Source organism: Equus caballus, chromosome 3 (genome assembly GCF_041296265.1).
Source record: "Equus caballus isolate H_3958 breed thoroughbred chromosome 3, TB-T2T, whole genome shotgun sequence".
Classification (NCBI taxonomy): domain Eukaryota; kingdom Metazoa; phylum Chordata; class Mammalia; order Perissodactyla; family Equidae; genus Equus; species Equus caballus.
This window is the reverse complement of record NC_091686.1, coordinates 19,809,321-19,823,202: the sequence shown is the minus strand read 5'-3', so window position 1 is coordinate 19,823,202 and position 13,882 is coordinate 19,809,321. Positions and strand designations below refer to the sequence as shown.

Below are 13,882 nucleotides of genomic sequence, written 5' to 3'. Positions count from 1 at the left end.
TGTGTCAGGCTATTTCCCATTTCATCACACAAAATATTAAAAAGACGTGCACAAGGGTTAAGACTTTAAAAAATTAATAATTTGTAAATTATGCTTCATCAAGCAGATTCTTAAGCAAAACTGGATTTTCTTTTCTTTTCACTGAGTATACTATGGTGAGGAATATAATGACAACAGCACACATTGGTGGCACTGCCCTGATTCATAATATGGCACCAACAGTTTTACTCACCTTTGCTTTCACACCTTCAGTGCAAATATGATCACAGTGAAAAAGGCAAATAAAACTATTGTGAAAATAGCTTTGATCTTGCAAAACCCTTAAAGTCCTGAAGGGCTACGAGAGGTCTGAGGAGAACTTGAGAACTTCTGCTATAAAAACACTGTAAAATTCCTATTCTATTCAACATCATTCTTTCATTCTATTTGTACCTGATCTCTCCTCCTAACTTCCTACTCTAAGAGTTGTTTAGCCATAAAAATAGTTATTAACTCACCATATTACCCTAAGAATGGAAGCCCTTTAACTGAGAATTAAATGCAGCTACAGTTAAATCACATTGATTTTGACATTTTCCATAGCCAAAGTCAAGTAATTTTTTTTTCTCCCCAAATCCCCCCAGTACATAGTTGTATATTTTAGCTGTGGGTCCTTCTAGTTGTGGCACGTGGGACACCACCTCAGCATGGCCCAATAAGCAGTGCCACATCCGCACCCAGGATTCGAACCGGGAAACCCTGGGCCGCCGAAGTAGAGCGCGAGAACTTAACCACTTGGCCACGGGGCCGGCCCCCTAAAGTCAAATAATTTTATGCTTCAAGATTTTAGCCAAAACAAAACAATTTGCCTTATTTATAAGATACAATCAGTCCAAAGAAATTTAAGTGACTAGTTTTTTCTGGACTAGTCTGTAACAGGCACTTTACTTCAATCTAACATACGGAGTAGGAGTGGAAACCTCTGACATGTTATAGATAACATATAGGAATTCAATACTGGAATATAGGAATACAAGGCTGAAACTATTCTTATCAAGAGCTCTAGAGCCCAGACTTCCATGTTATTAAATCCAATAGTGAATTTTCAGTCCTCGTCTTATGCGACCAATTGGCAGAATCTGACACAATGGATCCCTCTTTCTTCCTTGAAATGTTCTCTTCCCTTGGCTTCCAGGGCACCACACCTGCCTGATTTTCCTCCTGCCTCTCAGGCTGCTCTTTCTCAGCCTCCTTGTTGACTCTTTCTCCCCTCTTGGACGTCTAACCATAAATGTTCCACAACTTAGGCTTGCACGTCTTCTCTTGGTTATCCCATGCTGTCTTATGGCTTTAAACACCATCTGTCTGTTGACAATCTCAAATTGGCACATCCAGTACGAACCTCACCAGTGAACCTCAGATCCTCTTTGTGCACTGACACAACTGAGCTTCTGACATTCCCCCTCAAACCTGTTCCTCAGCCTTCCACATCTCAGTTAATGACAACTCCTTCCATCCAGTGGCTCAGCCAAAATTCTGGGGCTCATTCATGCTTCCCCTTTCCCTCTCACACTCCACATTCTATCTGTCAATAAATCCTGTTGGTTCGACCTTTAAAATTTTTCCACTAACATTTCTCTCCACCTCCACTGTCACTGCTTTGGTCCAAAGCACCATGATCTCTTACCTGGATTATTGTTTTTCCTGCTTCTGCCCTCCCCACCCTTCAATCTAATCTCTACCTTCAGCAGAGTGATTTTTCTTAATATGTAAATCAGATCCTGTCACGCTGCTATTCAAAACCATCCAGTGGCTTCCCATCCCTATCTCAGAGTCAAACTCCTCAAAATGACCTACGTGATATGCTCCCCCCACTACCACACACCTCTCTAACCTCATCTCCCATTTCTCCCCACTACCCCCTTCCCCTGCAGCTACACAGGTCTCCTCCCTGTTCCTTGAACATGCCAGATATGCTCCCCCATCAGGCTTCTACCGCTCCATCCAGAATGTTCTTTCCCCAGGTGTCCACATATATGGCTTATTCCCTTAGTGCCTTCAGGCATTTACTCAAATGTCACTTTCTTAAGGGGTCTTCCCTGACCACCTCATCAACCCCATGTCTCCACACACATTAGTACCCATCCTTCCTGATTGTACTTTTTCTCCTTTGCATTTATCACTGACATGACTTGTATTGTATTTATTTATTCTATGTATTGTCTCTCTCCCTCCCCTGGAACGTAAGCTCCAGGAGGGCTGAGACATGTGTCCCATCTGTTAGCCCTGGAGCACTAGTGTCTAGAAAGGTGCCGGGCTCTTAGTAGGAACTCCATAAATATATACTGAATGAATGAACTTGAGCATGAATTTTCTGAAATTCAAAAGGATGATTTTTTTTTTATTGAGTTAATGATAGGTTACAATCTTGTGAAATTTCTGTTGTACATTAATGTTTGTCATTCGTGTTGCAGGTGCACCACTTCACCCTTTGTGCCCACCCCCCACCCCACCTTTGCCCTGGTAGCCACTAATCTGTTCTCTTTGTCCACGTTTTTAAATTCCTTATATGAGTGGAGTCATACAGAGATTATCCTTCTCTAACTGGCTTATTTCACTTAACATAATTCCCTCAAGGTCCATCCATGTTATTGCAAATGGAATGATTTTGTTCTGTTTTGCACTGAGTAGTATTCCATTGTATATATATATACCACATCTTCTTTATGCATTCATCTGTTGATGGGCACTTAGGTTGCTTCCATGTCTTGGCTATTGTAAATAATGCTGCAGTGAACATTGGGGTGCATAGGACTCTTGGAATTGCTGACTTCAAGCTCTTTGGATAGATACCCAGTAGTGGAATGGCTGGATCGTACGGTAGTTCTATTTTTAATTTTTTGAGGAATCTCCATACTGTTTTCCATAGTGGCTGCACCAGTTTGCATTCCCACCAGCATTGTATGAGGGTTCCTTTTTCCAAAAGGATGATGTTTTGACTCCCTTAGACTAAATATATTTTGGTAAAGCAATAAAAAGATCAACTCTCTTTCTACCCATCAGATGAGCAAGAGATTATAAGTCTGACAAGTGTTGGTGAGAAGCCTCATACACTTCTGGGGGCAGTGCAAACTAGATGGTACCTGGCAACCTCCGGTAGAGTTAAAGATGCATATATTGTATCTCCCAGATTCCACTCCTAGGTATTTGGTAGGGGAAAATCTTCCTATACATGCTGTTCAAAGATGTTCATCACAGCAACGTTTATAATAGAAAAATCTGTAAATAACCTAACTGCCCATCAATGAGGGAATGGATAAATTGTGATATATTTATAAAATGGAATGCTATATAGTACCTGAAATATACCAATTCAATCTACATGTACAAATCCCAAACAATCATGATAAAAGAAAAAAAAAGCAAGTGGCTGCCTAGATATAGAGTGATGCCACTGATATGCATTTGAACTTACACAAAACAATTGTTGTGGACACACACAAACGGAATACAAGTATAGAAGCATGGCCACGAAGGAACCACACCAAGTTCAGAACAGAAGTTATCTCTGGGGTAGTGGAGGAGGGAGCGGGGGAAGTGGAGTGAGGAGAAAGACCAAGGGAACTTCAACTGTATCTGCAACATTTTGTTTTCTTAAAGAAAAAAGTTCTGAAGCAAATATGGCAAAATGTTAATATTCATTAAATCCAGATGGTGGTTTTTATGACTGCTTGTTATCTTATTCTCTGAACCATTTCATATGTTTGATCTTTTTCATAATTTAACAATAATTTTAAGGAGGAAAAAAGATCCTATCTTGAGTAATGAAGGAAAGATTAATGATTATAAATTAAGCCTCAGGGCTTTTAGTAACAGAGGTTAAAGCACTAAAAGCTGGAAATGCATTATTTATAGACTTTAAAAATGAAAGAATATTTTTTAAATCTTTAAATCTATTGGGACTCCTTCCTTCCTAAGGCAACTTGACTGAGGGTAGTTTTTAAACTAGCTTGTTCTCCCTGAGCTCTAGCTCTTTTTAGCCTTTGGTCTGAACTCAAGAGAATTCAGGAGAATGAAACTCGAAGCCCCCGGACAGCCTGTTAAATGCAAAGAAAGACCAAACCTCTTGATCTATACTTCATGGCCCTGAAACAAAATCGATCAGATAAATTCTAAAGAAGGCACAGAACAAAACTGACTGGGAAGGCAGGAGAAACAGAGTAGGGACCACCACCATGTTTTCTTTCTGCAATATCTTTCCTAATTACAGTCCATTGTTTACTAACAACAATCCATGTTATTACCTGGGGCTTTGTCTGTCTTCACAGATCCAATTAGCAAGATACCACCCTGACATTACAAGGTAGATATCTTGAATCGTAAAAGTTTTCCAATCCATGTATAAAGAAAAAGAGCCAGGGGCTGACCCCGTGGCCGAGCGGTTAAGTTTGCGCGCTCCGCTGCAGGCAGCCCAGTGTTTCGTTGGTTCGAATCCTGGGCGCGGACCTGGCACTGCTCATCAAACCACGCTGAGGCAGCGTCCCACATGCCACAACTAGAAGGACCCACAACGAAGAATATACAACTCTGTACCGGGGGGCTTTGGGGAGAAAAAGGAAAAAAAATAAAATCTTTAAAAAAAAAAAAAAAAAAGAGCCAGTACTACAGAAGGGAAGTCAGATCTGACCCCATCTCAGTCTAAGGACTTTCAACCGATTAGCTTCTGCCTCAGGGCCCCATATTGGACATGGTTCCTAACAGGCATGAGGTCTAAACCCTCACTACCCACTACAGGAAGCTTATGCAACCTGAGACCTAGAATTTACTCTACACCTGTCTCAGCAACACAAACAGATGACTCTGTACATGTACTCAAGTAATTTTTTCTCCTGCTAATAATGATGATAAGTGTTTGCATTCAAATCACTCCAAAAACACTGAGTTAGCATAAGCCTGGGGCAGGCAAGGGGAGGAGGGAGAACAATGTTTAAAATATCACCAAAAGTTATAGGTGCACGAAGAATTTCATTACTGAAGGGAGCAATGGAAGGGAGCAAGGGATCTGCTAAGTCCAGTAGATCTACCCAAATGTCTTAAAAAAATAAACTGTCCTCTGAACTTATCCTCTCTATAAATCATGACAAGCGCTTTCTAAAATAAAATATAAAATAATAAAGTAGGAAATAAGAGTACATCATACATAAAAGAAAGTATTATTTCATAAAAAGTTTCTTCAGATAAATGGACATTTATATGTACATGTATAATAGGTCATGATATAAAATATATGTCTTACTAAAGGTTGGGGTCAAAAAATCTGGACAACAACTGCTCTACAACAATCCCATTTTAGGTAAGGTTTTAGATTGGAGACACTCACAAACACCACAGAATTAAGCAAATGCTAAATTGGGGACTAACTAGTCACTCAGAGAAATGTCATCGGTCTATCATCATCTTAGGTCTGAGAAATTTTCCCACATCTAGGTAAAACAATTTCATGGGCTTGGATCAAAGGTATTCATTTGATCATTCAACAATTATTGAGCATTTATTCAGTATCATGCACTGTTTTTGCTGCTAGTATATATACGTGAATAAAATAGTAAAAAAAAAAAAATCCTGCCCTACAAGGTTCTCCTGGAAAAGAGCCAAGAATGATCCCCTCCTGGCTCTGGCAGGGGAAGGGGAAAGTAACCATTGTGAAGTACGCCCATCTCCCTGACAATGGCTTTCTCTCCAGGGAAAAAGACTTTACCAGAGCCTTATCCTAACTAGGGGGAGGAGATTTCCCTGACTCAGGCCCCCTCCAGCCTTCTTGTCTCACCTGTGGGGGAAAACAGCTAATAAATACTTGTAAAGGTCACAGCCCAGGGACAAAGAGCCACTAAAAGACTGAGATTTAATCATAAGATTACAAATGCTTCCCCTCCCCCACACTTTACCACCCATATAATAACAGTGGATTACAGCTGAAAGAGCTAAAAGGCACACACTCCATTTAAGGAGTTCTTAGCGAAGACCAAAGATAACAGGGGAGAGAAAAAAAAAAGCATACCAGAGGAAGTTGAGGTCTCTGGTACCTACAGTTACAGCAATCAGGAAACACAAACCAACTCCTAGCCAGATTAACATAAAACCCCAAAGGCCTATTCACCTCAGTTTCTATTATCCAATACACCATGTCCAGCTTTCAATTAAAAATTATAAGTTATGCTGAAAGGCAAGAAAAAACAGTGTGAAGAGACAAAGCAATCATCAGAACCAGACTCAGATATGACACAGATTTTGGAATTACTGAACAGGGAATTCAAAATAACTATGATTAATATGTCAAGAGCTCTAACGGAAAAAGTAGACGACACATAAAAACAGATGGGTACTGTAAGCAGAGACACGGAAACTCTAAGAAAGAATCAAAAGAAAATGCTAGAAATCCGAAACAGTGTAAGAAAAAGGGAAAACACCTTGATGGGCTCATCGGTAGACTGCACATGGCTGAAGAAAGAATGAGTGACCTTGAAGACATGTTAACAGAAACTTCCCAGGGGCCAGCCCGGTGGCACAGCGGTTAAGTGCGCATGTTCAGCTTCTCAGCGGCCCAGGTTCACCAGTTGGGATCCCGGGTGTGGCCATGGCACCGCTTGGTACGCCATGCTGTGGTAGGGGTCCCACGTATAAAGTAGAGGAAGATGGGCATGGATGTTAGCTCAGGGCCAGCCTTCCTCAGCAAAAAGAGGAGGACTGGCAATAGTTAGCTCAGGGCTAATCTTCCTCAAAAAGAAAAAAAGAAACTTTACAAACTGAAGTGCAAAGAGAGAAAGAAATTTAAAAAGAAAAGAAAAAGGAACTTCCAAAAGCTGTGGGACAATTTCAAAAGGTGCAAAATATGCATAATTGGAATACCAGAAGAAGAAAGAACACAGGAGAAGAAATATCTGAAGTAATCATGGCCAAAAATTTCCCAAAATTAATGACATACACCAAACCACAGATCCAGGAAACTCAGAGAACATCAAGCAGGATAAACACCAAAAAAAATAAATAAATTTTAAAAAAATTACACTTAGGCATAACATATTATTATATTCAACCTACAGAAAACAAAAGGTAAAGAAAAAAATCTTAAAAGAAACCAAAAGGGAAAAAACACCTGAACTACAGAGGAATAAGGATAAGAATTACAGTAGCCTCCTTGCCAGAAACCATACAAGCAAGAAGACAGTGCAGTGAAATATTTAAAGCATTGAAAGAGAAGAAGCACCAACCTAGATTTTGTATCCAATGACGTCGTCCTTTGAAAGAGAAGGAGAAAAAAGACTTTCTCAAACAAAAACCTGCCCTACAGGAAATGTTAAAAAGAAGTTCTTCAGGCAGAAGGAAAATGATATAAGTCAGAAACTTGTATCTACAAAGAAAAGAGCAGGGTAGAAGGAATAAATGGAGCTCTGCCCACTGGCTTCTTTATGAAGTCGGCCCTCTGCACCCACAGGTTCCACATGCAGGGGTTCTGCATCTACAGATTCAACCAACCATGGATTGAAAGGCCTATTATGGTTGCATCTGTACTGAACACGCAGACTTTCTTCCTTGTCATTATGCCCGAAACAATACAGAATAACAACTATTTACATAACATTTACATTGTATTAGGTATTCTATGTAATCTAGAGATGATTTTAAGTAAAGAGGATGTGTGTAGGCTATATGCAAATTCTACACCTTTTTTTTTTTTGAGGAAGATTAGCCCTGAGCTAGCATCTGCTGCCAATCCTCCTCTTTTTGCTGAGGAAGCCTGGCCCTGAGCTAACATCTGTGCCTATCTTCCTCTACTTTATATGTGGGGCGCCTACCACAGCATGGCTTGCCAAGTGGTGCCATGTCTGCACCTGGGATCCAAACAAACCTGCAAACTCCGGGCCACCAAAGCAGAACATGCACATCTAACCGCTGCACCACCGGGCCGGCCCCTACACCATTTTATATAAGGAACTTAAACATCCCTGGATTTTGGTATGGGGGGCAGGGTCCTGGAACCAATCCCCCACAGATACCACGGCACAACTCTACACTAAAAGATTGATACATGGGGAAAAGGCATGTGCCAAGAGAGGATGCCAAATAGAAAAGAAACAAGAGAACTACAGAAGTGACAAGTTGTAGAAAAAACAAAGTAGTGAAAGAGAACAGGAATTTGGGGTGAGGACTGGAAGCAGAAATTCTAAAGTTGTGGACAAGGGGAGTCTCATTGATAAGATGATTTCTGAGCAAAGATCTGAAGAAGGTGAAGGAGGAAACTGAGGATATCTGCAGAAGAACATTCCAGGCAGACAAAAGGGCAAAAGCAAAAGCTCTTGAGACAGCAGCACGTCTTGGGAGTGTAAGGAACAAAAGGGGCCAGCGGCTGGAGGGCAGTGAAGGAGGAGGATGAGAGAAATGAGAGATGCAACTGAATTTTCCTGTTAGGTAAAATGATCCTTAATGAAATATGAAATATGCCTTGGAGCTGTGGTTCTCAATTCTTTCTGCACACCTGAATTATCTGGAGAGAATTAAAAAAACACATAACCAAACCCCAACCTCAGAGATTCCCATTTGATTGGTCTGGAGTGGGGTAGAACAGCTGTGTTATTTAAAAGTTCCCCCAAGCGATCCTAATATAAAGTTGAGGGGAGAACCAATGGTTTAGTGTTACTGAATTAGTTGAAGCCTCAACTAATTTGACCACACTGAAAATAGGACTTTAGCTCTATGAGCATGTTTAAGACTAAACTAAAATTATGCAAAAAATTTGCATAGAATAATATGCAAATGAAAAAATGCGGCAATATATAACTCTAGGAACAGAATACGGTGAAGGAGCTCTGTGTCAGGAGTGGCTCCAAGGAAACTAAGTATTATACCACCTTCCTTGATACCTACCTTTTCCTTAGAGTCTCTTCTAAGGACTCAATAAACAGGAGAGGTTAAACACCTATTTCTGCTCCTTTCTCAAACCCCATCAAAATGACAAGAAGGCAGTACAAAAATATAAACCCACTAACAAAGAATGGAAAAGGGAACAATAGAGATTGGCAGCAACATTTTTGGAAAATGGCAAGTGGGTTGAAATTGAAACCTAACTGCCTGAGTGGGGGAAGTCAACAAGAAGCAAGCTGACTGGCACTGAGGAATCCCGGAAAGGGTCAATAATTGGTGGCACTAGGTACCTCTGACAGTGAGAGCATGCAGCCTATGGGAAACAGAGCCCCAGACTTCCCTTCCTCACCCAATTCAGCTAGGCAGTCACCCCTCCCTAACTCTAAGCAGGAGAGTTAAATTTTAGTCCCTGGATAGGTTAAACCAGACCTGTGGACTTCAGGTACAGTTGAGGGTAGGAATAGACACCACAACAATCCAGGGAGATAAGTGAAAGTCTACGGCATGAACTATGAAAGGTCACTGTCCCCCACCCCTTTTCCCTCACTTGGGTCCTAGCGCACAGATGAGCCTGCTGGTACTTGACACTTAAATGTACACAACTATTTGAGGGGACCCTCAGACAGAAATGTCAGATATCAAAACAAACAAAGAGAAAAAAGAATTCCATTGATAAGCTGATTCATAAGGAAATGCAAAGGACCTACAATAGCCAAACAATCTTGTAAAAGCACAAAGTTGGAGGATTCACAACTTCTAACTTCAAAACTTACTACAGGGCCAGCCCCACTCGCCTAGTGGTTAATTTCAGCATACTCTGCTTCAGCGGCCCGGATTTGGTTCCTGGGCACAGACCTATACCACTCATCTGCCATGTTGTCGTGGTGGCTCACATACGAAAAAGAAGATTGGCAACAGATGTTAGCTCAGGGCAAATCTTCCTCAGCAAAAAAGAAGATTGGCAATAGACGTTAGCTCAGGACAAATCCTCCTCAGCAAAAACAAAACAAAACAAAACAAAAAACCTTACTATAAAGCTACGGTAATCAAGACTGTGTGGTACTGGCATAGGAAGAGACATATAAAGCAATGGCATATGTTAATGCAAAATAACCAATAACCATTCTATAGATAAGAGAAATAGGCGAGGGTTTTCTTGATGAGCAGTGCGTAGGTCTGCACCCAAGATCCAAACTGGCAAACCCCAGGCCACTAAAGTGGAGAGTGCAAACTTAACCACTCAGTTACAGGGCCAGTTCATAAGATGAATTTTACTTGAGCCAAAGTGAGGATTATAACCCAGCAAGGCCTTTTCCAGAAAGGAAGAAAGCGTTCTGAAGAAGCATGGTTTTCAGTATAGACTTATACCTTCGGCAGCCCGGGTTCAGTTCCCAGGCACAGAACCACAGCATTCATCTGTCAGTAGCCATGCTGTGGCAGTGGCTCACATAGAAGAACCAGAAGAACTTACAACTAAAATATACAACCAGGTACTGGAGCTTTGAGGAGGAAAAAACAAAAAGAGAGAGAAAGATTGGCAACAGATGGTAGCTGAGGGCAAATCTTTCCAGAAAAAAAAAAAGTGCTCTTGGAAAGGACAGCTCTAACAGCAGAAACAAAGCTGATAAAGTGAGGACATATACTAAAAAGCAGAACCAAAAGAAAAAGAAGATGGTGAATAGGAGAGAAAAGATTTTTTTAAAATAGTGGGTTCATTTAAAACGTCCAATGTCTGGTTGTGGAGAAAAAGGAACCCTCATACACTGCTGGTGGGAATGCAAACTGGTGCAGCCACTAAGGAAAACAGTATAGAGATTCTTCAAAAAATTAAAAATAGAAATATCATATGACCCAGCCATCCCACTACTGGGTATCTATCCAAAGAACTTGAAATCAGCAATTCCAAAAGTCCCATGCAGCCCTATGTTCATTGCAGCATTATTTACAATAGCCAAGATGTGGAAGCAACCTAAGTGCCCATCAACTGATGATTGGATAAAGAAGATATGGTATATATCTACAATGGAATACTACTCAGCCATAAAAAAGGATAAAATCATCCCATTCACAACAACATGGATGGACCTTGAGGGTATTATGTTAAGTGAAATAAGCCAGATAGAGAAAGACAAACTCTGTATGACTCCACTCATATGTGGAAGTTAAACATGTAGACAAAGAGAACTGATTGGTGGTTACCAAGGGAAAGGGGGGTGGGGGGTGGGCACAAAGGGTGAAGTGGTGCACCTACAACATGACAGACACTAATGTACAAGTGAAATTTCACAAGGTTGTAAACTATCATAATCTTAATAAAAAGTGAAAAAAAAAAAAAAAAGTCCAATGTCTGACTTATAGTAAGACCAGAAATAGAAAAGAGAAAAAAAGACAAAGAAATCACCAAAAAATATTACAAAATATTTTTCTTAAGCTGAAGGATATACATTTCTAGATATAAAGGACCCAACTGAGTGCCCAGACAATGAAGGAAAAAAGAACCACGCTAAAACACAATGTCATGAAATTTCAGGACATGGGGACAAACAATATACAAGCTTCCAGTGACACTGACAGAGAACAGGAATCAGAATGGCATCAGGCTTCTCAACAGTAATACTGAATACTAGAAGACAACACAACGCTTTCAAATTTTAGATAAAATTATGCCCAGTCTAGACTTCTAAAACCAAGAAAACCATCCATCAAGTATGACAAGAAAACGGTGATGTTTCCAGATTTGCAGTCTCAAAAAAGTCACTTCCAAAGCTGCTTTCTCAGAAAGCTACCAAAAAAATGCTCTCCAGGGGAGTAAATGAGAAAGATGGAGGATGGTGGGTATTCCACATGAGAGACGAATTCCCAGAAGGGCGATGAAGAGAAATCCCAAGGCACTGCTACACAATAGCCTAGATTAGAGAGTGTATCAAAGTGTCATCTCAAGATAAAGGAAAGACAGGCTGGCCCCGAAGCCAAGTGGTTAGGTTCACACACTCTGCTTTGGCAGCCTGAGGATCACCGGTTTGGATCCTGGGTGCAGACCTATACACCACTCATCAAGCCATGCTGTGGCAGCATCCCCCATAGAAGAACTAGAACGACTTACAACTAGTGTATACAACTATGTACTGGGGCCTTGGACAGAAAAAGGAGAAAAAAAAAACAGAGGAAGATTGGCAACAGATGTTAGATTGGGGCCAATCTTCCTCACCAAAAAAAGATAAAGGAAAGAAAATGGAAGAAATAGATTACATGATGCATCTGACTGCACTGAAAGAAGTACTGCTCTAGCTTTATCAGAATGTTTGGGGCTGAACTGGTGATAGGTAAACAGAAAATTATGCAAACAAAAAAACCAGAAAATATGTAACTCTACTAAAAACAAAAGCTAGGAAATGTCATCCTAATATACTACATGGCTCAGTTGTGAATATTTGTAATCATAACAGCATAAATTTAATCAAAATTTGTGATATATTGTAATCAGAAGATGGAGATAGAAGTGTGTCTTTCTAGAGACTGAAAGAGAGCTAAATCCTCATCTTCAGTGGTTAAAAGACAATAAACAAAACAGACAAGCTAGGAAATAACAGTGTAAGGATGTCATTAAGAAATGCAGAAGTCACTATCCGAAAAGAGCCAAAAGAGTTAAAAGTCATTGACTCCACAGAACAAGAAGCAAGAACAAAAAGGAGTGAAGCCACGCACTGCTGTGGCATTATAATCCTGGTAATGAATGCTATTTGACTTTTTAAACTATGTGCGTGCATTATTTGGGCATAAATAAAATTTAAATTCAAGAAAGGAAAAGGCTTCTCTTCAAATCAGGTCATAGGAGGATGTCCTTATTTAATTTTAATAAGAGTATCCCACCTACATTCAGTTAGTGTAGTGGGTTTAATTGTGGCCCCCAAAAAGATATGTCTAAGTGCTAACCCTCCTGGAATCTGTGACTGTGACTTTATCAGGATGTAGGGTCTTTGAGATGAGATCATCCTGGATTTAGGGTGGATGCAGTGTCCTTTTAGGAGACAGAGGGAAGAAGACACAGACACAGAGGAGGAGCCCATGTGAAGACTGAGGCAGAGACTGGAGTCATGCAGCCCCAAGCCAACAAATGCCTGGAGCCACTAGAAGGATTCTCCCCTAGAGGGATCAAGGCCCTGGTGACACTGTTGACACCTTGATTTTGGTCTTCTGGCCTCCAGAACTGTAAAGGAATAAATTCCTACTGTTTTAAATCAAGTTTTTAGCAATTTGTTACACAGATTAGGAATAGGAAACTAATGCAGTTAGCAACAAAAGCTTTAATAGTTATGGATTTCAACTGACATAAGGCTGAAGCTGGAAGTCTTTGGCGTATCAGCAACACATCCTTGGGGTGCCCAACTCCCATGTCCACCTGGATCCAGGCCCCATGGTAAATTCCCTTAAGAAGTAACCCCTGCAGTCAGTGGGTGTGGTCTTGCTGAAATTAATGCTTCTTTCTTTCTTTCTTTCTTTTTTTTTTTTTTTTTGCTGAGGAAGACTCACCCTGAGCTAACATCTGTTGCCAATCTTCCTCTATTTTGTATACGAGCCATTGCCACAGCACGGCCACTCACAGACGAGTGGTATAGGTCCATGCCCTGAAACCGAACTCAGGCCACCAAAGTGGAGCATGCCAAACTTAACCACTAGGCCACTGGGGCTGGCCCTGCTTGTTTCTTTTTTTATGTGTGTGAGGAAGACTGGCCCTGAGCTAAATCTGTTGCCAATCTTCCTCCTTATGCTTGAGGAAGATTGTTGCTAAGCTAACACGTGTGGCCATCTTCCTCTATTTTGCTTGTGGGATACCGCCACAGCATGGCCTGATGTGCAGTGTATGGGTCCACACCCAGGATCCGAACCCACAAACCCCCAGGCCGCTGAAGCAGAGCATTGGAACTTTACTACTACGCTACCAGGCCAGGCCCCTGGCCCTGCTTGTTTCTTAACTGTGATTCCA

General features: G+C 40.9%; 1 protein-coding gene across 6 annotated transcripts in view; it reads right to left on the bottom strand.

The window, feature by feature from the left end:
- Window positions 1-13,882, bottom strand: part of WWP2 (WW domain containing E3 ubiquitin protein ligase 2) — a 138,126-nt gene that overhangs the window by 116,273 nt on the left and 7,971 nt on the right. The window contains exon 1 of one of the 6 annotated variants that reach the window (XM_070261756.1): window positions 4,284-4,447. The exons of 4 other annotated variants lie outside the window; for them this stretch is intronic. The gene's annotated coding sequence lies outside the window, so the exon portion shown is untranslated. 6 annotated transcript variants of the gene reach the window in all.